General features: G+C 41.8%; 1 long non-coding RNA gene across 10 annotated transcripts in view; it reads left to right on the top strand.

Annotated features, from left to right (window-relative positions):
* The window catches only part of LOC106506547 (uncharacterized), a 760,340-nt gene that overhangs the window by 494,900 nt on the left and 239,102 nt on the right, over nt 1-26,338 (top strand). The window contains exon 7 of one of the 10 annotated variants that reach the window (XR_014830966.1): nt 637-5,478. The exons of the other annotated variants lie outside the window; for them this stretch is intronic. This is a non-coding gene — a long non-coding RNA (uncharacterized LOC106506547). Of the gene's footprint in view, nt 1-636; nt 5,479-26,338 lie in introns of those variants that run through there. 10 annotated transcript variants of the gene reach the window in all.

The raw sequence follows: 26,338 nt of genomic DNA, 5'->3' as shown, positions 1-26,338 counted from the left end.
ATCACCAGAGCCCATACTTTTGCTCTCACACTATCTTCCCACCTATTAACTTCTATTCAGGCCAATTAAAAAAAAAAAAAGCAATGACTCTGTGTATGTTATGTGTATAAATTTCACTGCAAAGTTGGAGATAGGAGTTCCCGTTGTGGCACAGGGGAAAAGAGTCCGACTAACCGTGAGGTTGCGTGTTTGATTCCTGGCCTCTCTCAGTGGGTGGTTAAGGATCGGCGTTGCTGTGGCTATGGTGTAGGCCAGCAGTTACAGCTCTGATTCGACCTCTAGCTGGGAACTTCCATATGCCATGGGTGCTGCCCTAAAAAGCAAAAAACAAAAAAAACAAAAAAAACCCAACATACCAAAAAAACCCCACAAAACCCAAAAAAACAAAGTTGGAGACACATGTTGCTTAAATACTTAGAACTAGTATTTCTGTGTGGGCATTGCTGGAAGAATTTTTCCTATAACCTAAGAAAAAAAGTTTAATAATACTGACTGCCTCAGGAGGGAGAAACCGTCCATTCCTGGGGGTGTTCAGCAGAGCCGAAGGATTACTGTTAATCAATAATGCTGCAGAACAGATTTCTGCCTTTGTGGGTAGTTGGGATAAATAACTCTAAAACTCCCTTTCATTTGTAGGATCGAAGGTGAAAAGATTCCAGCGGATGTCTTTTAGATTTTCTGTGGTTAGCTTTCTCTGGGAGGCTCATCCCCACAATCCAGAAGGACCTAGGGATGACCTTGAACTCATGTTGGTTCAGCTTGACTCTGTACCCTTGCCATAAACCATTGGACCAGAAATGTTACTGGATTCAAAATGAGCCAGTTGGCTTCCCATCCTCCAGAATTTGAAATTGGAATGAAGAAAAGTTAAGTCTGGGTTGGTGTCTTAAACAGAAGAAATTTAAACTTAAGAATGCTGTGCTCACTTCGGAGACTGGGGCTAAAGGGACATGGTACGTGGAGTGGGAGAAACGAAGGTGACAGGGGATGGGGAAATACCACTGTGTCCCTGATAGCCTCTAATTCCCATCTCCAGTTCTTCTTGAGGATTTCAGCTTCTGTGCGACACTCCTTTATCTTTATAGTCACTGGGTTTCTGTTACTTGCAACCACCAGAAGTGGCTTGGCTAAGAAAGGGATGCATAGGGATCAGCCATCTCTCTGAACACTGGCAAAAGGACTGGTTGGCAGGTCTCTGGACTGAGCTCTCACTCTTCCATTGCTTCAGCTTGGCTGCCCAGAGTCTGTGAAATCCCAGGAAGATCCATTTCTGTGTTAGGGAAGTTGCATGTGTGCAAAGGAGATTTGCAGGGCTTTGTTTGATGTCGCTGTGGCTTAGGGGGTTTAGTAAAGAGAAGGGTGCAAGTGAAAGGTCATCCAGCTAAGGAAGCTCAGGAAACGTGTGTTTTAAACCAAATCCAACCCTCCCATTTCAAAGTTTGGCCCCAATTTCATCCTCTTTAGGTATGTGAGACGTTGTCACTTGTCTAGAAGATTATACAGATCCTTGGTTCATACACGATCAATCACCTCTGTGAATGGCTTTAGGGTGAAACTGGTGGAGCCTATCTGATGCTTTTCAGTGAAAATTTTGGGGCCCCCTCTTGAACATACTCTTGCACTGGGCATGCTTAACGAGGAGAAACGTTACTCCAGAGAGATAGATAATCTTCCCATTCTTTAGGAAGTCTGGACTGTTTTTCTAGCACACATGGACAACTCATAATTATTCTTAAGTAACCCTGAGAATTTTAACATGAATTGAGTTATGTGTTTCTTGTTAAATGGATCAAATTTCAACAAAGGCCGGGAAACATCTTGAAAAATCACATGAATGCAATTTCCAAAGAAAACAATCCAAGAATTACTGCCAAAGAGTTTTATTTCCACTAGGAAGGAAGAGAAGAGTTTCATTTTGCCCCCCACACAGGCTGTATGTTCAATTTGTGGTCTGCAATGGAAAATTTTGCTGATTTTGCTGAATTCAGGGGAGGAGAGAAATGAAGGAGGCTATTGTTGTTTGAGTGATGAAACTGTCTTCCTTTCTCTAGTATTAATATATTATTAGCATTTTCATTATGATTCTACAAATAAGGAGTTTTAATGGTGTGTGAGGTACCATGGAAGGAGGGGGATAAATAATTTCTCCATGATGCTTGCCCCATGGGCTTTATATATCGGCCTACAAGTAGGACACTGCCAGCCCACACAATGCCCATGTGAAAATCAGAAAAACATGCCCCTTCCAGCAGATATAGTCTTGTGGACAACCAGTGGGTACAGGGGACGTTTATGTAAATTAAAAACAAGACTTCTTTCTCTGGTGGGCACAACCTTGTGCTAGGGTGCAAATCTTAATTTCATCCTCCTTTCCTTTGGCTGGCTGCTCTTGTTCTGGACACAACTTTGCCATCTGAGGGCTCCATTTCTTTCTATAAGACATGTAAAGGGCTAATATGTAAATCACCCATTGTCTAAAGACATGCAATACAACCATCATTCTGCATCTTCGCTGAGGAGAAGAATCACCTGAGGCTTGTTAGAAATGCCTGAGTCTCACCTCAGGTGCTCTGATGCAGGGCAACTGAGATAAAGTTTAGAGATGGCTTTTACAACCTACTCTCCTGGGTGTTTCTGATGCTGGTGATCCAAGAACAACAGTTTGAGAAACCAAAGTGTAAGTGGTCCGAGTCATTAGGAAAGAGAAGAGATCGAGGCTGGCTGAACTTATTGGAGAAGACCTACAGAGGATGGGGGAATTTTAGTTATGTGATAACTAAACTGTAATTTTGGAACTATTGCCTTAGTAGAAGAGTGTTTTCATTTCCCCAAAATGGGTGAGAAAAACTCAGGCTTATTTGAAATTGTCCAGCAGAGAACAATGACAGCTGAAGAAAATTATTTCTAAGGTGAATCCCTAAAATATGCTTTGTGGGGGAACTGAAAACTTTGCAGCCACTAGTGCTAACTTCTGCCTTTGTACCAAACAACAACAACAAAAGAGTATAAAGAACATAAAGACCATACCTGTTAGCTGGGACTATGCAGAGATTGACAATAACAGCAAAATATACAGAGACATGAGACCTCTGTAACTATCTTTCCCATCAGCAGATGGGAACATTCCTTGAGTGGCACCCACCTCTCCAAGGTACCTCTGATAAAACCACTGCATACTTAGTAGTAGAAAAACAGGTCTGGCTTCTGGCCCAACAAGGTTTCCATTGGAAATGGGATGATTGTGCATGCAGATTGGTGGTTTCCATTAAAAAATTGTATTAGAGGTTTTGAGGCCTTCAGCCCAGAGCTTTATGCTTTCTAAAGAACAATAATATTCTGTAATAATAAGTAAGATATAATCCAGAAAACTTTCTTGTTTCAGTCTTTCCATAGCAACGATTACCTCTTTGTTGATTATATTATATAAGGAGGCGTCTTCCCCATCGTTATTGGGCAACCCACTATCTTTGCATTTTGTCTGCAGCAAGAGCATTTATTTTGTCTGTAAATATCACATTTGAGAAAGCCAAGAATGAGAAAAGTGGGAAGAGAAAGGTGCGATTGCAATCCATAATTTAGCAATCCACGTGACCCAACAATCTGTATGCTGGATAATAGCAGGGTAAAAGCATTGCAGCTGTTGATCAGTCATTACACACATACATAACAAGTCTTCACCTGTATAGAACCTTGAGCAAAAGAGCATTTTCGGTTGATTCAGATAATCCCAGCACAAGAACAGCAAGAAAATTAGAAGTCATCCCATTAGAAGTGATGGTGGACTCTTCCACCCTTTCTTTCCTAAGTCAAGTATATCACCCCAGTAACGAAAATCCAAGTTGTTCCTTCCTTCTTGTGAAGTTCATTGCTTTGTGAGTGCTCGCTATTGGAGGCCAAAACTAAAGACAAAGTCTCTGTGAAAAAGCGAAAATTAAATATTCCTCCCTGTCAGTTTTCTCCAGGCCATCATGCCAATTCAATTAGGAAAGAAACCCTGGTAGGTAAATGACCTATTAAGCTTCAAAGTAAGCAAGTGTCTTAAAAAAAATTCTGATTCCATTTCAATTTAATATCAAGTATTGACTACGTTTTATGAAGCAGACTGGAACTGTATGGAGAGATGGAGTCAGTTTAGGATGTGCACTGGTTCGGAACATGGACTTTGGGTCAAATGAGCAGAACTTGGTTCAACTCACAGGTCTGAAACTTATTGGCTGTGTGTCCTCAAGAAAGCTATTTACCTCTCTGAGTTCTAGAGAGCCAAAATAAGGACATTTAAACTGTAGAGTTGTTTAGGACTTCAAACAATAAGCAGTGTAGCACAGTGACTAACATATAATACGAACCTGATATACAATAAATATTATTCAAAGATGATCATCATATGACTCTACCTTCAAGGCATACATAGTTTAATCTTAAGGATAAACAAGATTTTTCTTTCTTTTTTTTTTTTTTTTCTGAAGAGACAGGCAATAATTGTTTTGGGCTTTGAGGACCATTCTTAACTCTTTCATAACTACTCAACTCTGCTGTTGTAGCATGAAAGCAGCCATAGACATATGTAAATGAGTTATGTAAATGACATATGTGAGTGAGTGAGCTGTGTGTTAGTAAAACTTTGTTGACAAAACAGGTCAGAGACCAAATTTGAGGACCCCTGGACCAGCAGAACAGCTGTACCACAGTAAACACATTGGAAGTTAGAGCTAGTCCTTGTGCTGCCCTCTCTTTCCTAAAAAGAATATTTGGTGACCCACTAAATTTTTATACAAATTGATATTCTTCCTGGATACACCTTCTACTTTATGGAGGAAATAGGTTATGTGTAATGATGTCAGCCTTGATGTCAAATGTTTCTGCTTCATGGAGCAGTGGATTCCTGTTAACTAATAAATTAATTAACACAGTTATAATCAATTTGTTTATAAATGTCAAAAAGCAATACGTTTCTAAAGGTCAAAGCCATAAGTTAACAAATGTCAGTGGCTCAATATGAGCGCCACCTGGAATATGACTCCAAGAAAAAAGCATAGCTCATGACAGGAACTAGTGATGGCTGCTCTGTCCACCGCATCACGGTTTTTAAGGATGTACTGTTCTTTCTTATAAGAACTTTTTGAAAGCATCATCCAAACTGACAAAGGTATGTTATATCTAATTATGGTCTTACAAATAGCATTCTAAAAGTTCTGCTTGGGAGTTCCCGTCGTGGCGCAGTGGTTAACGAATCCGACTAGGAACCATAAGGTTGCGGGTTCGGTCCCTGCCCTTGCTCAGTGGGTTAACGATCCGGCATTGCCGTGAGCTGTGGTGTAGGTTGCAGACGCGGCTCGGATCCCGCATTGCTGTGGCTCTGGCGTAGGCCGGTGGCTACAGCTCCGATTAGACCCCTAGCCTGGGAACCTCCATATGCCGCGGAAGCGGCCCAAAGAAATAGCAAAAAGACAAAAAAAAAAAATAAAAAAAATAAAAAAATAAAAGTTCTGCTTGGACTAGGAGATTGTAGTCTGAGCAAACCCACACAAAGTTCTAATCAAACCACTCTCAGGATCCTGCAGGCCCAAGGCCTCTGGTTCAGAGCCTCTTTTGCATACCTGTATAATCAGCTCAGTACCACCAGAAATTAGAATCTCTCTGTATTGTATTTTGATTACTTCTTTGTTACAAAATAATGAAATATTAATTCAGTTTAACCTAAATCATAAGGGTGCTTTATTGGTTTGTGTCTATGAAAAACTCAGAGTAAGGACTTACTTTCAGATGAGGATTGATCCAACAGTTCAAACAATGTCAAGAGAGTCCCTATTTCTCTCTATCTTTCTGGTCTACCTTTCACCATGACATCTTATTCTAAGACTGTGTTCTTTTGTATGAAAAAGATGGTATTCAGTAGCTTCTGGCTTATCTGTTTTTGCATCACATGCTCAAAACACTGAGAATGTGTTTTTTGTCCCAATGTTCTCAACAAAATACAGAGGACAGCTTAAGTTGTATGTTGAACACTTAAGCTAATCACTGTAGCCAGGCAGATGGGGGTGCTCTGATTGTCTTAAGCTTCAGCATATCTTCCAGTGCTGGAGGTCAAGGTGGAGTTGGTTACCCTGAGAAATTGGAGCTGTTGGAACAGGGAAGTGAGGAACTCCTCAATAAAGAAACAACCAACAAAGGGCCAAGAAAGGTCATCTGTACCCACTGCTGTACAATTTATGGAGGTTGAGGATAACACATTGAAACAGTATTTCCTGTACTGTCACAGCCCCCACCCACATCCCTTGCTACCTGCTACTAGCCACTGGAGGATGTGGTACCTCATTATCTTGGAAAACTTGCAGTCTGCTAGACCCAACATGTCCTGCATCCCTTGTAATCTTTGGCCACCTTCAGGTATGAGGCTACCTCCTTTGTCGTCTGTCCTCTTATGTACTCCTGCTCTATGCCTGGCCAAATATCCTTCTTTTTTGCTTCCCTTCCCACTGTGTCCTCTAAAACTCCATTAGAATAGTAGCATATATTCTGCCTCTTCAACTATTTCACATAGTCAACCTCAACTTCTCTACATGACCTCTGACATTTTTTAGCAGAAACTAGATCTCCTAAATTCTAGCTGCTATGTCTATATCCAAGTATTTATTCAAAATTTTTTACTAGAGAAAATCCTAGAGATGCCTAAAATCCAGCATGCCACACATCTCCTCTTAGTGCTATGTTGCAGAGATTTCAAAGCATGCCTGTAAATTCTTTGATGTTCCTCCCATCAAGAGGTGGGACTATGCTAACTTTGGGATCTGGGTGAGCTTGTGACTTGATCCAAAGAGTCCAGCAGAAATAACACAATATTATTCCTGAAGATGAGTCTTAAAAAAAAAAAAACCCATGTAGCCTGGACTCCACTGTGTTCACTGGAACACACACTCTTAGAACTCTCATCTTATATGTAAGAAGTCTGACTACCTTGAATCTTCCATGCTATGAGGAAGCTCAAGGCACATGGAGAGACCATGCATAGGGTCTCAGGTCAACAGTTCTTATGGAGATCAGCCTTCAAGTCTTGCCACCCTAGGCCCCAAAATAGGAGAGAGGAAGCCTCTAGACAATTCTAGCCCACAGCTATTCTAGCCACCCCCAGCTATTTGAGTTATTCCAGCCGAGACCCCAGACATCATGAGACAGAGATGAGACAGTGTGCTTTGTCTGAATTTCTCACACATGATATTCGTGAGCATAACAGAATGGGGGTTGCTTTATGCCACTCAGTTTTGGGATAGTTTGTTTTGCATCAATATATAACTGGAATGCCTGTCAGTTTCAGTTTGATTTCATAGCTTAGTGGCTCATGGCCTAGGCTTACTTTTAAAAATAAAAGCAAATAGCAATTATTTTGAGAGGATTTTGGGTATTTCATGACTCTTCCTTCAAACTTTGATGTAATTTGAAACACCCTGTTTAGAAATGGTGTTGGCTGTTTTACTGAGTTCAGTTTCTTCCTTTTAGAATTTGGAGAAATAAGATATAGCTCTTGAAATATCTAAAAATTAAAACTTTTTCTGAAATTCTCTTAATTTAGTGCTATATTTCTATATATCTGGTTTGGGAGATTTAAATTGTTGGACAAATTTTAAACCAATTCCATATAAAATGAATAGCTCATTATAGTCAAAGTACCCTTACCCTCTTGTTGTGCTTTTCATTATCTCTGCCCTCCTATATTGTAGGCATTGTTGAATAGTGCCAGATTTTTTAGCATCTGGAAATCGTATAAAATCCAGTTGGTGAATAAAAATATTCTACCATTTCCTGGTAAATTTATTTTGCTGAATACCAAAACATGGCTTACTCCTTTGTAAATGATGAAGAGGGGCAAAAACTAATGCAACTTTCAAAAAATATATGTTTTTAAAATGACCGTCCTGTTCCATAAAATAGCTCCACATGTCAAGTTACTTAGAAAATGTTTTTCTGAATAAAATTAGTTCTAAAAATGAAACCATTCATTGATTCATTACTATATATATTCATTTAATAAGTATTTGAGTACACACTGTGTATTGACCATTATACTTGGTAATGTGAATTCAGAGGTAAGAAAATCCACAGATTTCTTAGAGGGATGCGAAAGAGTTTTCCTGGCAAATGCTTCCTAGAGGTTAATTCCTTGAAGTTTCAGTCCCACTTTTGCAACAGCTGCAGAAGGGTCCCAGAAACACATTTGTAGTATCTTCAACTCCTTTGTCACTGTTGGCAATAAGCATAAAGGGTCTTGGGTGGAACTGTTCTTGTAGTAAATTAAACAATGATCCAAACTTTTCTCATTTTTTTCCACCACTATCTGTCATCTAATTTTCCATGACTGTTAAGATGCTCTGTGTTCGACAAGTACATACGGGATCATATCTATAACAAAGCAAATACGCATATATACAGAAAATACAATGTACCAGGCAAGGCAAAATATGCCATATAGTTAAAAAATGTGTATTCACCCCCTAAAAATAATTGCTACTTTAGGATCTTGCAAATGCCATCTGTTGTTTTGCCTGACCAGCATAAGTTCCTTTTCCTAGCAATATTGCCCCCATTTTGGTGGGTGAAACCACTGCTCTTCCATTCTCAGTCTGGGTATGGTGAACCCTGCTCCCAAGATCCAGAGGTGGGCATGTGACATAAGCTGCCAATCAGCATTGGCTAGTCCTTGGGCCAGTTATTGGCTCTCGGGACGCCCATGTGGCTTAAGCTGGTCCAATGAGAGCTTTACTCAAGGTGCTGGAAAAGCCTAGAGAGAGGCACTCTGTCTTCCCTAAAGGCTGACTAACAGAGTATGATATGTCCTTCAGGGCTTCATCTTGCCATTTCACTACCATGTGGGAAGATTCATCCAGAGAGTGGAGACAACCCAGAAGACAGAACTCAGACAAGGAGAGAAACATCACACCTCCCATGATATTTAGGCCTTTTCCCCAGACTAAAATTTTCTTAATTGTTTTCTTTGCCCCTTTTTTGTTAACAGATCTGTCACTTTTAATAACTTATGCCTCTAGATGTTTATAAACTAACCCGTATATATGTTGTACTTAAACACTCACTTTACTTTAATAAGCTGCCTTTCAAGGCATTAGAGAAAGATTTAGAGGTTAAAGAATGATGTGGTAGGTAATTTATGTTTGAATCAACCTCCTATTTTATAGACTATGTTAAAAAGTACCTATAAACATTTCCTCTTGGCATCTTCAGTAATCTTAATGGGTTAAGCGCCCAGCATGTTCTACGTGTTGTTCAATTTACAATGATCTACCTGAGCAGACATGGGCTTCTGTCCTATTTACCATTTCTCTTCTCTGTTTCCAACACACACACACACACACACACACACTCACACACACACACAGTTGACCCTTGACTCTTGAGCAGCACAGATTTGAACTGCCTGCGTCCACTTACCTATGGATCTTTTTCAATAAATACCTACTATAGTAATGCATCATCTGCAGTTGGTTGAATCTGCGGATGCAGAACTGCAGATACAGAGGGCCAGCTGTAAAGTTACATACGGATTTTCTACTGTGAGGGGTTGGGCGCCTCTAATCCCCCTGTTTTTCAAGGGTCAACCATGTACATACATACACACACACAGTTCCTGGCCTGAACTCTGCTTCCACTTGAAGGATTCTGATTCCTATAAACCCAGGTGGAAATCCAGACATGGACACTTTTTCACTAGAAACCCAGTAATTCTAATCCGTGTGAGCTGCTCTGTGTGAAGTACTGGTTGAAGGGATTAGAACTCTGGAGAATGACAGCTGGAGGAAACTTTCCAGATGCTCTAGTCCTGCCTTTATCCTCCACACCTATTTCACAGTGCTGGAGACCAGGACCCAGCCCCAGAGGTGAATGCAGTTAGTGCCAGCACTGGAATCTGAGTCTCCTGACTCTGTGCAAAGCCTTTTCCACTGCACTTGTGTGGTCTTCACACTCAGATCTGAAAACAGAACACAGCTGTGCTCTTTCCTGCAGTCTGAACTCAAGGTTAAATTTTTAGAAAAAGAAAGAGAGTAAAAGAATAATGTGAAACCTCTTAGCTGGTGTCATACTATCCTGCTGTGGTCTCCGGTCAGTTATTTTGCACATAGCACACAGAACATCTATAATGGTAATACACCTACATTTTTCTGAGGGTACAATATGAGTCAAGCACTATGTTAGCACGTGTATTCTCTCTTTTAATGTTCACATCATTCTTAGGAAAGAAGCGCTAGCCTTGCTTTTGGGTGTGAAAAGTGAGGTTCGGTAATTTGCCCAAATCAGTCAGGACTCTACTATGACTTCAGTCCTACAAGCACTGGTAGTTTGCCCTACTGCCTCTTCTTTCTCTCCTACCTTCTACCCCTTCCCCTTCTCCTCCTATTTCTCCCTCCCTCCCCCTCTCCTCCTCCTTCTTCCTCTCCTCCTCTTCCTTCTCCTTCCTCTCCTTCTCCTTCCTCTTCTTCTTCTTCTCCCTCTTTCTCTTCCCCCTCCTCCTCATCCCCCTTTCCCCCCGACTCTGCAAAGCCCTTTCCACTGCCCTTGTGTGGTCTTCACACTCAGATCTGAAAATCGTTCTCAGCAACCGTTCTAAGCCTCCCTCCATCTCTCCTTATCTTTCTCCTTTTTCCTAAGGACTAGACTCTTGACCTCAGCCAGCAAACCTGAAAATGTAGGCTGTTTGTTATGATCTGGAGGTAGCTGGCAATGTCTACTATTTCCACATAGCACTTTGAGTGGGCTCAAAAGCATTGTCTTTGCCAGCAGAGGACAATATGTTCTAAAATAAAACCCCAGAAACTTTGGCTGCCTGTTGGAGATAAGACATGCTACAGATTATTGACTGTGAATCCCCTGAGGTAGAGGGAAAGCCTGGGATATTCCTGATGATGGTGGTGAAGATGATGGTGATGATGATAAATAATAATATTCATTGAAATTTAGTGATGTCCCTGACACTGTTGTCAGGGTTCTTTTTAGTATTATCTTTTCTTTATTTTCACTATTTATTTCACTTAATTTCATTATTTATTTTTCATTATTTATTTATTATTAATATTTTCATTATTGTATTATTTTCTTTTCATTGTTTCTTTTACTCCCCACAACAGTTCTAAGCAACAGGAACTCTTATTACTCTCATTGCTTCTGTAAATAAAGCAAGTCAGAGATAGTTTAAGGAAGTTGCCACAGTTCTAAGTAAGTGGTGGAGCTGTGAATCAAACTCAAATAGTTGAGCTCCTTAACTATTTTCATAAGCCTATGCAAAATAGAATGGTAGCTAAATAAGTAACTGAATGACTTTTCCAAATCAGGGAGGGTAAATCCCCAATTCAGAATCTTTAGGAGTATTCAGGAAGACTGTATCTCATGCTTTTTTTCCCTACTGTCTATCTCTTGTATCTCCCCAAGTCCCTAGGACAGTATTAGTATGGAGAATCATGAGAATTACATTCATTTCTAACACATTTGGAGAATGGCCTCTGTATGTTGGACACCTTAAGCCCTTTGATAACATTCTGATATCTAATCCCATGGTCACCCCATGAATTGAGTCCTGTTACTAGATTCCACTTGCAGGTAAGAAGTCACATAACTTGCCCAATGTCATTGCCCATGTTTATATCAGGGTGTTTGCTCAGACACACTTACTGAACTACCCAAGAGAGGTAGTTGATCTCTGTCTCTTCTAGGTCTAAAAGTGCCAGAAGATTCCGTTCGAAGAGCTTGGTTAACCCCTTACAGAAATAACCCTAGTCTTTATGTGGCTGTTGGTGGCTGAGAATACTTCCAGGATATTGTGTCTGGAGTTGTCATTAATATTTTTTGATGACACTGAAGTGCAATACACAGACCCAATAGCAGAGAGGACACATACGGTCAAGCCAGGACTTATTTCTCCTGAATAGAAGTGATTTTATATTGATTGTACTCTTCCAGAGCATTCCTGAGAAGGAGTCCATTGGAAATAACCAAACGGCTCCCTCTCAGAGATGACTTTATAATCCCTCAATGATGAGTTACCAAAAAGTAAAATTTAAAAGTCATCCAACTGTATATTCTGCAAGTATAATTTTAATAGCGCTCTTTCCATTAAAGCTTTGGGGTTTTTGTTTGGTTGGTTGGTTTGGTTTGGTTTGGTTCTTACTAACAAAGCAGCTCCCAGCTGATTTCCTGTCTGTGCTTTGAGTTGAGTTGGGGTATGTGGATTGAGCCTGTAGCTTCCAGTGGGCTCGCTCTAGTACCATCTGCACACCTTGTTTAACACTGAATTCATGCATTCTTCTGTCTTATGCCATCTTGTATATTGTGGCTTGTATTGTTATTTAAATTTTTGTGTAAGTCTTGTCCCCTCAATTAGCTTATGAGTTCCTTGAGATCAGGAACCAGGATTTAGTCTTTGGTTCCCCCATAATGCTGATGAGTACATTGCCAATGGGACCTGTTGAAGGAACTCTCACATGCTGAGTTCTCTATGCTTTGTGTATTATGGTGACTTGATAATTTTCATGAACTTGAAGTTCTGTCTCTTTTCAAGGCCTAGTGATAGGTTCCCCAGGAGGGCTTGGTAATAAGTGATGGGTTAGGGTCAGATTGCTCTGGCTTCTATACCAGTTCTATTACATGTGCTATCCGACTTCAGCAAATTTTAACTTCTCCAAAGCTAAGGTCCCTCAAATATTGCAGTGCTAATAACTATGCCTGCATCCTAAATTTGATTTAGGAATTGAATAAGTTAACACATGTAAATTTCTTGGAAGAGGCCATAGTGTTTGATAAATGATCAATAAATGGTTGCTGTTCCACTTGTTATTACTATTACCAATGCCCTTTAACCAGAGACCACTAAGAACACACCCCTTGTTGAACAGGTTGTGTTTATTATTCATTGCAGTGAGGGAGATCACGCACCATGAGGAACGGGGGGCCATCTCAGTAAGAGGGTGTTAGAAAGAACTTATAGAACGATTTGGGCTTGCATTAGATTTGGAGGAAGGTTTAAGAAAGCAGGGTTTTGCTCTGAATGGACGCTGTCAGGAAGTAGGGATAATTCTGTAGGTATCTAAAGAAATCTTTTGTAGAAGGAGAGACTAGATGGAGGTTGAGTAATTAAATGAATCCTACATAGAAGTAGGGAACACCAAACAATGTAAAGCTATGACTGGTTAAGAAGCAGCAGTCACTCATATCATCCAGGAAAGAGGGAAGTTTTGGTTATTTTTCTGGTTTGGACTATGTTCATATTTTTCTGTATTCAGATATGACTGTGGAGTGGTCTTAATTTTGTCTTGGTCCATTGTGGTCACAGAGTGGTCCTGTCTGATGTTGTTGCTCTGAGAAATGGTTTATGTTCCAACAGGAGAACATCAGAGCCTGTCCCACAGCACTAGGCCAACTCTGGGATGTCTGAAGTGGCCTGTCTCTTTCTTGGTATGAATAAGATAATAATAATAGCCACAATTTATTGAAATTTTTTTTTTACTTCCCAGACGTACTTATATCATTCTTACAACCATTCTATAAAGTAGGTTTTGTTACTAACAATGGGCATATGAATAAATTTTGCCATAGAGAAGTTACACAAACTGGGCCAAGGTCACAGAGTGGGAAAGTGGTAGAATTTCATGAGAACCCAAGACCACTGTGAAGTCTGTGATATACAACCCTATGAGAGTATTAGCTGATGGGGCCAGGTGCTTTGCAAATGCTGTCTCATTTATTCACAGTGATTCTCTCAAAATCTTGTAATCTAGAATGAGATGCAAGACCAATATCAACTCTACCATACAAAGCACATTATGATCCAATTGTACGATAAGTGTATAGAAGAAGGACTGATGTACTCATTTATTCAATAGATATTTATTGAATCTCTCCAGTGAGGAAGTACCATACTGAATGATGGGTTGAAAGAATGAAATAATGAAGTCCTTGACCTCTTGAAAATTACATTTTTTGGGGGGAATGATTAGCATTAAACAAATACATAGTTGTACAATCAGAAAAGACCTATGAAGACAGGAAACACATCTCAATGGTAGACAAGAAACTGTACAAGGATAGGAAGGATGGATAGCCCTAAGTAGGCAGGGAAAGATCTCTGAAGAAGTAACATTTGAGCTGAGACTTAACAACTGAGAAGGAGACAGCTTTTAGAACAATTATGGGAAGGACATTCCAAGCAGAGGGAAGAGAACCTGTGACTAGAAAAAGCTAGGGAAATCTGGGAAAGTGAAGGGGATCCAGGGCTGTGGAACGTATAGCTTGCAATGAGATGGCAAGACAGTAGGTCAGATCATTTAGGACCTCATAGGTTTAATCAAAGAATCCAAAAAGTCTTCTGTCAATGCAGTGGGAAGCCATTCAAGATGTCTAAATAGAAGGATGAATTGATTGTGAATGAGAGCCTAAGGGTGGCAGAGGGGTGTTAGAATTGAGTCGTGGAAAATGGATGTTATGTTATTAACAAAGGTGGAGAATGACACATCAAAAAACAGAGGAGTTCTCATGGTGGCACAGCGGAAACGAATCCAACTGGGAACAATGAGGTTGCAGGTTCGATCCCTGGCCTTGCTCAGTGGGTTAAGGATCCGGCATTGCCATGAGCTATGGTGTAGGTCGCAGATGTGGCTCAGATTTGATGTTGCTGTGGCTGTGGTGTAGGCTGGCAGCTGTAGCTCTGATTCGACCCCTACCCTGGGAACCTCCATATGCCATGGGTGCAGCCCTAAAAAGCAAAGAAAGAAAAAAAATAAGTAGGCAGAATGGATGTCGGGATAGGTGAGTAATTGGGTGCTGCTGGAGGGGAGGAGTTCATGTTGAGGATAGAGGGTGCAGTGGGAAGGGTGTTCTGGAAACTGTCCTTGGAGTTGGAGTTTGCACCTTGAAGTCCAAATGCCTGTAGAGAATGAGGAGTCATGATATTGAGGGATATATGATTGACAGAGGGAACAGGGACCTAATTTCTGCTCCTTTTTGATGCTGTTGTATTTCTGTGGATTCTTATTTTTGTGAGTACTTGTTGGTTCTTCTCAGATAAAACCCAGTGAAAACAAAGCCAGAAAGACTTGATTTGCTTATGAATGCAAACAAAACAAACACAACCCTTGAGGTTTAGGATATCAAAGATTCTTTTTTTCTGTGTTGCTAAGGCTCTGTATTGTGATTAGTGTTATTAATTAAATAGTTATCCTCAAAAGGCCTCAGACTTCTAGGGTTTGGCTGGTACTAGAGAAGGCTGATCAATATTCTGGACCAACATGTGGCTTTTCTATTTAAGCAACAAGAACTTTTGAAAAACAAATCTTTTCATAATATTGTCATTTTTGCCATATTTAGAAGTTCAAATAAACATCAAAACATTTTTCAGCTGACTTAGGCTTTGTCCTCTGTTTGGAAAAAAATATCAATATGAATCTGGGCCTGGTGTCTGCTCCTGTGATAGGACCATGTGAAACTGTAGAGAGGAAGGAAATTTCTGGAATGTTGTGTTGTAACTCTGGGCTGTATTATTAGAACTATTCACTCTCTTTTTAGTTGTAACAAAATTAGTCTTCTTTGGTCTAGGTTAGGAAAAATATGTAGGGTTTTTAAGAGTAGGGCATGCCTCTTACTATTTTTGATCTTTACTGTCTGTCCACTTTGCATATGGCAACCATAGATGAAGGTCTTCTGGGAAATCACCTTTTTCCCGCCTCACTCCACAGGCTTCAGCAGAGCTGGCTTTCCCTCTGGAAACAGCCTAGCCACGTGACTTAGGCCTGCCAACTACATTCCCCCAGGCCCTGGGTATTGATTGGTTCAGGATGGCCCATTTGAGCCATTGAGAAGCATTAAGCCTTTACTTGCAATCCTGAGAAGCATTTCACTTTTGTCACTGACAGTAAGTGTAGTAATTGGGGAGATTCTGTGAGCTGTCTTGTGAATACAAAGGGTGAGTCTGCCAGAGAGCTAGGAGGAAGCTCTGCTAAGGAACTAGAGACAGGAAAGGGAGAAATCTCGAGAAGCAGTAAGGCAGAAATCTCGAGAAGCAGTTGCGTTGCTTGAGGCCTGGAGCAAGTAGAGTCTGAAGCTGCATACAACCCAAATTGTTCACTAATAAGAAACAGTTCTCTTTTCTCTTCTAGTCAATTTGGATTGAATTCTTCTCTCCTTGAAACTGAAAGATACAAGAAGGTAGAGGGGACCCATGAAACAAAGAATGGGGGTCCTGATGGGGATCAGAAGGGACCAAGGAGCAGAAAATTGAAACTCTTCCTGAACCCCCAAGCAGACTTCTTTGTCTTTCTCTCCCCTTGGTTCCTTGTTGGGTGCCTCATTATCCTTTTCTCACTGCCGACTGGCTGCCTCTCTTCAACAGTCCCAAGCCTTCATTGTGCCCTCTTGTTGTTGGACGATGTGAACTGGAGTGTCTCTATATCCCAATTCCAAATCACCTGGAGAGAAGCTATGGATGGCTTGAATTGGTTTGGCTAGTTTTAGGGATAAATTTGATCATCTGAGCTCTATGGGAAGTTTTAGGTGTAAAATGTTCTGCTTCAGCATGACTTTATTACCCACAGCCTAATGCTGCTCCTCCTTCCTTGGGAGTTTAGGAGCAGAGGTCATGACAGCCATGTTTAGCATTGACAGAGATGGGCAGGCATGTCCATTGGAGAAACAGTTCTAACCTTGAGAAGAACCATTTCTTCAGGCCTTTGCAAGCCTGGGCAGGAGAACTGATAGAACCAACTCTTCCAGTTTTCCCAGGACTGAGGGGTTTCCTGGGACAAGGGATTTTAGTGCTAAAGGCAAACTATTCTCCCACAAACCTGGATGAGATTTGAGACTTAGTCCTAGACTAGGGCAAGGTGCTAGCTTCATGGTATTCCTACTAAGATTATGGTTTTAAAAGTCAGGCAGAAGCCTCCAACCATCTTTTCCTTGTTCATCTCTGATGAGTGCCATCCTATGTCATTTATCACTGGACATAAAATAGCAGTCTCTCATTAGCTTTTCTAACTAATGAATGCAGTGTTGGTAGGTTTATGAATTGGGGAAAAGAGACTACTTTCCAATTTTGACCAGGGATATTGTCAATGGGACAGAGGTAGAATCTCATGGTGTGACTTTTCCTGGGCTGTTTGGTCACCTACAGGGTACTCAACTGTCACCCAACTCTTTGGAATTCTAGGTACCTTCTAGGAGAGAGAGAGGTTCTCAGTTCTGGTCCCACCACCACCCTTTAGCCTTCAGTCCTATGTCACCATCATGGAAGATTTCAAACTAACAGTCCAGAGCTTCAGTTTACAGAAGTGGCTGCCAACCCTGGCTGCATATTTGCATCACTTACAGAGCTTCCAAAAAATATCCCAGTGCCTCTCCCCCTCCCACCAGACTAATTGGATCAGAATTGCTAGAGTTCAGGATTTTGAGTTTAGAAACTCCCTCGGTGATTCTAAGGGGCAGCCAGGTTAAGCATCTCTGGTAGAAAGGATACACATTGAATTGCAGAGTTGGAAGGATTTTAGCCTTCAAGCAATGAAGATTTTACAGCTTCCCAGTATGGTTCAGGTGTCTACAGTGTTCTGGTCAGCCATGTCCAGAAGAGTAGGTACCATCTAGTGTGGACTTGGCTGCTGGGACCCCAGCCTTACCTTGTGATCTGGGGGCAGTGCCTAGTAAAGGAAACCACTATGAGCTGGATAAAACATTCCAGAGGTGTCAATATAGTATTTTTTTTTTTCCAAAAAGGAATGCCATTGGTGGAGAAAAAAGGGACATTAGTAGGTCTCAGGTCCTGTACTTCTCATGAATGAAACTTAACAGCCCCTCTAAAATAATTCGCTGTTCTTTGTGAAGAGAACAGTGCATTTTGGAGAAGAAAGAAATGATGAAAAATAGGGCAAAAGAAAGGTAGGTGAAGGGCTTTGAGGGCCTTGAGGAAGTATTGGAACCTGTTTAAAAACAAAATGTTTGGAGCCCACGTTGCCAAAAGAGCAGACGGCAGGGAAACCTACCCACTTATCCTGACCAACACCATAAACAGCAAGGGGAAGAAAGCCCTGGGCTTGTTTGAACAGCTGGAATAAGGAGTAGTGTCGTCCACTTGATCTGTCTGGCTGTGCCCCTTCAAAGAGCAATTGAACCCCTAGCAATTGAATCAGAGAATGCCTGGACCTCAAGGGGCCTTAGAGCTTGTCGACTCCACTCACCTTCCCAACAGGGAAACTGAGACCCTGAGAGGGGAAGGGTCTCATTGAATGTCTCAGCTAGTTAGGCCTGGCAGGCCTAGCAATGTCCCCTGCCTTTGGAGACACTGAATGTTCTAATTAGAAATAGAACTTACCAGAAAGAGCCCCAGTGGATTCCTGCAGCCTCCCCTGTGGCCAAGTGGACCCTACACCTCCCCTTTGAAGACAGAAGGACATCCTCTTCCACACTGCTATTCGTACCTCCCATAGGGTCAACTCTAAGTCTCATCATAAGGTAACCACTGAACAAACAGATGGATTTCACTTTTGAAGAACGTATCACACTTCCAGTGAAACTTACACGGAAAAGTTTCTCGAATTCTTCTATCCGGCAGTGTGGCTATTTACTATATCATCATGTATATGATGTTGTATTTGACTTCTTTTTTCATATTTTCTTTTATTATTTCCCTCCCCATTTTAAAAACAGTAAACCACATCATTTCAGACCAGTGGGACTAGAGTCACTGGACCAGACTAAGACTCACTAGACTAGACTAGTCTCACGCAGAGTAGTGACCGTGATGAGATTGTGACCATGTTTTTGAAGAAGACTGTCTTCAATATTTGAAAGTATGCTCTGTAAACTTAAGCAGGAGACTCAGTTTTTAGAAGGCTTGTAAGGTCTTGTTAAGTTACATGCATTTAAGAAATGTTTTTAAGTGCCTGCTAGAGGTTGCTGTGATTGTTGTTGTAATTACAGAGATAAAAACAGTTCATCTCTCCCTTAAGTTTACAGTAGAATGGAGGTAGAGTAATTAAGACCATAGTTGTAGGATACTAGAGACTCTCAAATGGTTGATAAGATGGATCGATTCCATGTATCTTAAACATTTTCCAATCTTCTGCCTCAGAATTTTCCTCCTGCCCTTAACATCCTCAGCAAACCCTTTCACAATAGAAAGTACAGAGAGCAAGATCAGCCCAGGTCCAGTGCAAGGGATGGCAAACTCTGCCTCAGTGGGGCTGATTCGATGAGGTGTTCTGTGCACACATCAACCCCTCCACAGACCACATGCCCTTTAAATGACAAATCAGATGCATATATTTGTTGATCTGATAAAGGCAATATATCTCAGTGTCCTGACCTCTGCCAAAGACATGAGGGTGTGTCTCCCTTTGGCCCCATTGTTAAATCACCTCTAGCCTTGAAGTCCCAGCTGGTCCCCAGGCGGTGGGAGAAGGGGCTCCTATTATCTTGGCTTTGCTGATATGCCAAGCTAATGGCACGAAGCTCTCTTGGCTGTCCAGAATGGAAGAAACAGAACACCAATTTAAATCATGAAAAAAAGTCAGTGAATCTATCATCATTAATCTTGCTGTCAGTTTTAATTTTGGGGACATTACCTCACTCAACACCAGCTGAAAAGAGCTGCCAAACCCGATGATGTCATCATCACTAGCTGTGTCTGACCCTGCCTGCTGATTCTCAGAGCTTGGAGCAAGTTAATAAATCCCCTGGCACTTGGACACACAGTGGAGTTTTATTACAATGAAGGTATAACCCATGATGTTGTTTCAATTAAATGGCCTGAGAAAATACTTTCTTGTGTTTAGCAAAACTGTAAAACATAATTATCCTCATGCAGTTGGGCCTGTTCATTGTGCTGACGTGATGATTATATATTCCCCCCTCCCCCAACACACACACACACACACACACACACACACACACACACACACACACCTGCCCACACCCATAAACAATCTCAGAGAGGGGTGGAAGGATGACTCTGAAGACAGGTGAATATTCCCCACATGTGTCTTTTCGAAGTCATCACCTAGAGACCTGGCTGGTGTCTGCATAACTGCAGAACCACACTGAAGCATCCAGGAAAAGCAAAACATTGAGAGAGGTCTGGGGCTTGGCCTTGGCAATCTCAGGGCAGAATGTTGACTCTCTAAAAAAGGGGCTGATCCACCAAGAAAAACCTGGAGGCCAACAGCTGCTCATGCAAAACTCAAACCTCATTGCTCTTCACCTATTTATGAATAATTTCCTTTGATGTGTTTTCGAACTCTTAAGGACATGAGTTTGTACTGGTTTTTACTCATGGCCCATCTGAAGTCTCTTGGCCTGACCCTCCTGTGAAGTCATCCTGCTGAATGGGCGCCATTGTGTCAGGGCTGTGGCTGTAGTGTCAGCACCTGGGCGGTCAACACAGGCTTGATGGATCCCTGCCGTTTCAGTGGGAGGCGGGCCGGCAGTAAGGTGAGAAGGCTCCATCCTTTTAGCCCGGCAACATAGCGAGTTTAGAGGGCATACCACACTTGTGCGTGGAATAGATGAGCAAGGTTTTCAAGCAGTCCTTTGGGATGATTATCTACTGTCTGCACCGTGTAGAGGATTTAGGTGTGTGTGACTACAGGAACGTATACGTGGACACACACACACACCTTAAAGTTTTTAAGCATAATGAAAATTGGTTGGCATCAGAAGCCTGGCTCAAGTCCCCTTGACTCCTTTCCTTCTGACTTATTCCAAGTGATTCCTCCTAAATTCCCCTCTCTCCCACCCCAGCAAGCTCCCCTAAATGGCCCTCATCAATCATGCCCAGTGGTACAGTTGGCTCTGCACAGAGCACAAATGAGGATGAGGGGAAGACCCCCAAGCCCATTTTTCATGCCTCTCTCACACAGGAACTGATCCCAGGTCTCCAGGGGTGAGCAAGCAGTACACAAATTCACTGTCCCTTTTGCCCTCCCAGATAGAGGCCCTTGGAGATTCTTTATTATTATTTTTAATGGTCTCACGTACAGTATATCCATTTGCAAGATACATTGCCTGATGTAAGAATCTGTAACTGCATCCTGTTAACAATTCCTGCTCTTTATGGAGTATTGCCTTGACATACTTGTTAAACCTCAATAAATACGTTTTTAATAACCATATGGTATTTAACATATAATAACTGACTTATTAGGTTTAAATTAAATTCTTGCTCATGATACTGAATTTAAAGGGTGACCAGTCTTTTCCTGGCTAAGAAGGGATTTGCAATAACTATGGTAAGGACACTTCTTTTTGGAGAGAAGAGGATGTTTAAGCATCCTGTGTTTTGATGGTGTGATTAAAGCAAATTGCATTTTTAAAAATTCTTATGTGGGGGATCCTAGTGAAAAGCCCTCCTGCAGTGGAATTGTAACCATGCGGGAAACTGACTCATTGAAGGGCCACCTCCCAAACGCAGTCACTTCGTGCTTGGGACACTCCAAGATTATAAGTTAAGAGAAAAGCTAAGACTTGTCCCTCTTCCTCTTCCTTGTGTCCTTTTCCACTGTGCATCATGAAGCTGGTAGACGTGCTGAAATGGAACAGAATAGTAAAGAACAAAAAAATTAGGCCACTTCCTTTATAGGTGACCCCTCCACACACCCTTTTTATTGTTGTTATTGTCACTTCACTCATTTTGTTCCTTGGTTACTCAGTTTCCTGCCCAGGTGCCTGAAAAAGGGTATCTATCCTTTCATGCTCCAGTACTTTCCTTGACACTTTGATGGTTTCTAGTGTGGAGGGGGATGGGACAGAAAGAAGCTGGCTGAGCACCAGCTAGGGAGATATATGCATGCCGTGGTTGTGTTCAGATGATGGAATTTGCTTGGGCAGGGAGGTGGCCCAGCGTGCTCTGGAGAAGCTGGAGGGAGAAAGTACGTGTAAGTCTCTTGGCCTGGGAAGCACCTTCTGTGAGGGGTTGGGTGAAGCGTGATGGAGAGAAAGCCCAAATGAGAGTAGGGATGATGGTGGAAGAGAAAGATTGAGAGAAAAGCTGGCTATTGGAGGAGTCTAAGAAGAGTGAACTGACTTCACAACAGGCTTTGTGAAGCAGGTGGCGCTTGAGCTGAGCCTCTAAAGTCTTAATAAGAACAGGAAGCCCTGGGGAAAGCTGAGGCAACTTTAGACAGTGATTCTCTGGTCCCTGACCACGGATTTGGCATCACTGAGGAACTCGTTACAAATCACATTCCTGGGCCCCACCCTAGATCAGAACCAGAAGCTCAGCACTTGGAGTTCTTGAAGTCACTTAAGTGACAGGCACATGACACCCTTTGCCATATGCTGCTCTAGGCCAGACTTTCTCAACCTCAGCACTGATGACATTTGAGAAGAATCATTTGTTGTTGTGTGGCCTATCCTGTGCATGGTAGGGTATTGAGCAACCTCTCTGGGCTCTATCTACCCCTCCATGCTTGTAGCACCTCTACCTGTCCCCAACTGTGAAAACTGGAAATGTCTCCAAACATTGCCAGGTATCCCCAGTGAGCAAAATCTCTCCATCTGGTTGAGAATCACCCCTCTAGAAGGAAGAATAGCACAATAAAAAATTATGGTGGTAGGACTCTCACGGCATGTTCAAGAAATAATGAGCGGTCGAGCATGGAGCACATTCTAGGTATGAGTAGAGGACTGTTGGAAAATAAGCTACAAAGGGAGGCAAGGGCCTAAGTTTGGACACCAAATGTGTTTGGATGTAATTCAGAGGGTACTATGGAGTCACTGAAAAGTTTAGGAAGAGACAGAACTAAATCTCTGCTTTGGAATACATTAGATTAGAGCAGTGACTTTCAAATTATTATGACAAATGTATTTACATACTGGCTTAGGGCATACACATACACATTTAATTAAACTTCTCCAAACAACTATTATACTACTTGGAAAGCAGCCTGATTTTTTCTTAACTCTATTCTATGCCATGCCATTCCATTCTACTCTTAAAATGCTGATCATAATAGTACAAATGATTTCATAACCCACTAATGGGCATGAAACACATTGTCAGTGAAGGAGCAGAGAGATTGGGAGGGGAAAGATTCAACAGCCAGGCAAAAGATCAAGAAAACTTAATACTAGGGCAGGAATGGGGCAGAGGAAAGAGCTAACACAGACATTTCAGATACAGAGTCTGTAAGGAAAAAGGAACGGTCAGAAAAAAATACATGACTTTGGGAGTTCCGGTCGTGGCACAGCGGTTAACGAATCTGACTAGGAACCATGAGGTTGCGGGTTTGATCCCTGCCCTTGCTCAGTGGGTTAACGATCTGGCGTTGCCGTGAGCTGTGGTGTAGGTTGCAGATGTAGCTCGGATCCCGCATTGCTGTGGCTCTGGCGTAGGCTGGCAGCTACAGCTCTGATTAGACCCCTAGCCTGGGAACCTCCATATGCTGCGGGAGCGGCCTAAGAAATAGCAAAAAGACAAAAAAAAAAAAAAATTCAAGACTTTGGTCAGTTTTCATTATTATCATTATTTTTTGTGTCCCCAGTGTAAATTGATGCCGAGGTAACATCATTGGAGAAGGCTGGTTTTTGTTTTTATTTCTCTACTAATTTTTGGCAGGGAGGAGATACTATTTCTGGCTCTGGGCCAGCAGAGTTGAAGCTGCTTAGCATGGTAGAAATGTCCAGTAAATTGCAGGGAAGATAGGCTGTGGCATGGATGAGGGTCAGGGGTGGTGGTGTGGATTTATGAGTCCTGCCCATGCAGGGCCTGGTGGATGAGGTCACCGGAAGAGAGAGAACATGGTTTCTGAGACTAATAGCCTCTCCCTATATATTGATATCTATCTGAGTAATAATATTCATTTCTACTGTAATAAAGACCCACTCAGCAGATGGTATCATGTCATAAATAAGTCAAAGAAAACCCAAGATGTGATCCTTGCCCTTTGAGAGGCTATAATTTATTTAGGCCCCCTGGCTTGAGCTGACTGGTGTTTTCATATTTATTGAGCACCAACTATCAGCTACATACTATTCTAAGTGCTCAGAATAAAGCAGTGAATGAAATAAATATTCCTGCCAGCATGGAGCTTATTCTCTAGTAGAAGGATCCAGACAATAAACAAATCTAGCAAATAAACTGATGAAATACATATTATGTCATATGGTAGTAAATGCTACAGAAAAAAATAAAGCAGGGAAGGGAGAGGGGTGCCAGATGGAGAAAGTGCATCTTTAAATCAGGGGAGTCTTCTTGAAAAACTGGTGATTAAGCCCCCTGGGAATCCTGGTTCTTGGGACGACTGATACGATAAAAGCATAATGAGACTAGTCCTGATGGTCTCGAGGCAGAGCCTGATGGAAACCTGTGAGGGGTGAGGGTGGGAGGCAGAGGGTTGGAATCTTCTAGGAATTCTGCCCTGGGCTCCTCTTTTCACTGCTGCTTTGAACACATGGAGGCGGGGGGGAGGGCTTCCCCTACCTTGATTCCTGCCTTTTTGTCACACGACACTCCCCTTCTTTAATCTCTTCTTTTCCAAAGCTCCTTCCCTTCTTATTTTTCATTGGGAAGTCACAAAACTCAGAACCTAGGGACCGCAGGACCTAACTCATACAACAAGCGAGTGACACGGATCTCATGTTCAAGATGTGTCTATTTGCAGCCAACTACGGGCCACTGGTTCTATGGGATGTTAAGAGTTATTACATGAAAATAGGATTTTGTGGTCAAACTCATTTGAAAAATTCTGAGCTAAACAAGCTAAATAGGATTCTTGACTGTAGTACTTCACAAAATCTGAAGTGTGCTCTTGAGCACTGCCAATCTCCAAGAGGAAACAGAGCGTGCATGATTTTCCAAACGTACTTGGCCATAAAAACCCCTTGTTGTGGAAAATCTCTCAGGGGATTGCTGTTCCAAGGTACACACATTGGGAAAGAGTCAACAGGCTGTATTGTATGATGATGGGCTTCCGAATCTCACTTTCCTCATCCATAAAATTAGAATGTTGGACTGTTGCCCAAAGAATGTCAACAGTACTGCAGGGCTCTGTCCTTGGCCTTGAGTTTGTTCAGAATTTTATCTGAGAGCTGCATGAACAGAAAAAAAAGGAAAATTATCACATCTGGAGATGACATAGGGTTGGGAAGGGTGACTAATAGGTCAGATGACAGAATCAAGACTTAAACTTATCTTGACATGTTAGAATGATAGGCCAAACTGATTTGCAGAAAATTTAATAAGGATAAATATATGGTTCTGCTTTTAGTTTCAGAAAATTGATTTTTAAAGTATAGGATGTGGGAGAGCAGGTTTGACAGCAGCTGAAGTGAAAAAAAAATGTAAAAGATCTTAAGATTTTGATTGACCGCAAGCCCAAGAGTTGTCAGGGGCTGTGGCAGCTCTAAAACTAACCCAGTGAGGTTTTATTAACAGAAATGATTCAATTCTGAGGGCACTGTGGGCCCCCTTGGCACTGGTTCCTTGGGTCTGTTGCCACCTGGAGTATTTATCTCTAACATTTTTGAGTGCTTGTTCAGTGCTTGTCACTCTATTACTATGCATGCTGTGTGTGTTATCTATTTCGTTCCCACAATAGAAAGATCAGCAGGTGCTATTATTATAATCATTTCCATTCTACAGATGAGGACACTGAGGTTCAGGGATCATACCAAGCTGTGGAGCCAGGATTTGAAAACAGGTGAACAATGTCCAGAACCTGGATTAGGCTGACTTGTCCCAGGAGGGCAAGACACTGGGGAATCAGAAGGTTTGGAGGAATGACTGATGCTGTTTAAAGGGATGAAAGGGCTAAAAATGAGCACTGTCTTCTAACTTACAGATGCTCTTCTGTTGAAGAGGTTGCAACTTTTGCTATGATACTTTATTGGGAGCACTTAGGAATGGCCAGTGGAAATCACAGAAAGATTTTAATTCAGAGTAAGGAAAGACTTGCTAAGGGCTAGACTAATCCAGAATGGATTGAGAAACCTCATTAAATTTCTTTGGAAGTTCCCATTGTGGAGCATTGGAAATGAATCCAACTAGTAACTGTGAGGATGTGGGTTTGATCCCTAGTGGGTTTAAGGATCCAGCACTGACATGAGCTGTGGTGTAGGTGGCAGATGTGGCTCACATCCCACATTGCTGTGGCTGTGGTCCAGGCTGGCAGCTGCAGCTCTGATTAGACCCTAACCTGGGAATTCTACATGCCGCAGGTGTGGCCCTAAAAAGTTAAAAAAAAAAAAATTCTCTTTCTGTCTCTTTCTCTCTCCTTCTTTATATCTCTCTGTGTCTTTATCTCTGTCTCTGTCTCCCTCTGTCTCTCTTTTTCTCTCTGTCTCTGACTCTGTCTTACTCTCTCTCTCT

Source organism: Sus scrofa, chromosome 16 (assembly GCF_054392235.1).
Source record: "Sus scrofa isolate SSC_HxYL_T2T_F1_AM1 chromosome 16, Sscrofa_HxYL_maternal_Yorkshire_Landrace_v2.0, whole genome shotgun sequence".
In the NCBI taxonomy this organism is placed as follows: Eukaryota; Metazoa; Chordata; class Mammalia; order Artiodactyla; family Suidae; genus Sus; species Sus scrofa.
The sequence above is the reverse complement of the archived record's forward strand: the minus strand, read 5'-3'. Positions and strand labels throughout refer to the sequence as shown.